A 1087-nucleotide genomic window follows, 5' to 3' on the forward strand; every position below is an offset into this window, starting at 1 on the left:
ATCATGATGCTCTTGCCCACTCCTCAAAGCTAAATGATAGCCACACTTGTATACCATTGTGTCCACTAACAATTGTGGTGATGAATCTGCTAGAACCCCATTTGACCACATAAGGTCTTCCTCTCTTGTCTATTGGCTCTGCTCTCTTAACTGTAACTCCCATTCCTTTGGCTTTTAATTGCTTCATTTCTCCATCAAGTTCTCTTCTAAATGTGTCAAACTCAGGTTGTGTATAGAAATTGATAGAAGGTAAATATAACCTTACATGCCTCATGATACCGCTAGAAATTTGATAGAGACTGTTGGGTGGGTACTCTGCACCATCTTTACAATGTACTTCTAATATGAACTTCCACATCCAGTCATTTAGAGTGGGTGCATTCAGCACAAGATTTGACACAGTGCGCAACTCCTCAATTCTGTCTATTTGCTGACATTCTTTCCGTAGATTCAAAGTCCAATGAGTTGCTTGCTCTGTTGTCTTTGGTACCAATTTTTTTGCTGCTTAATCAACAGCATCTCCTTAAAAACCCTGCTAATTTTCTGTCTGGGAGAGAGCTCAATAAGGGATCCCAGGCTGCCAGGGGTAGATAGCCTTGAACTTGAGGGACCAAGCGAGCAGCCTCTGAGAGAGTTGAAGTGCTTCCAGAGCGAGCAGGTTGTGAATGAACTTGTACCTCTCATCCACGAGGTTGGCAGCAACTGTGGAAGGAAGAAAGGGAGACAGTTATGACAGCACAACTCATAGGCCCAACCTCAGTCTATGGGACATAGCAGGTAAAAGACTAAACTCAACTATGAATACTTATTCCAACCCTTGACTATTATATAGGCGGTAGCCTATATGTAGGATTGAGGTTGATTTTTTAAGATGGCGTCCGTTTTTATGATTTTCAAACACTTATATTTCTTTTATCTTACGTTGTACAGCCTTATAAATGGCTTAGATGAGCTCTCCTTCACTGAGCGATTCTCCTGGTACCTTTAAAGTGAACTGTAGTGTAGCGGGAGCATTTCTGGAAAACAGGCCCAAATTCAAATTTCTACAAAATTCTTTAGACTTTTTCTTCTTCTTCTTCTTTCATCT

Source organism: Amphimedon queenslandica, unplaced genomic scaffold (genome assembly GCF_000090795.2).
Source record: "Amphimedon queenslandica unplaced genomic scaffold, v1.1 AMPQUscaffold_11314, whole genome shotgun sequence".
NCBI lineage: Eukaryota > Metazoa > Porifera > Demospongiae > Haplosclerida > Niphatidae > Amphimedon > Amphimedon queenslandica.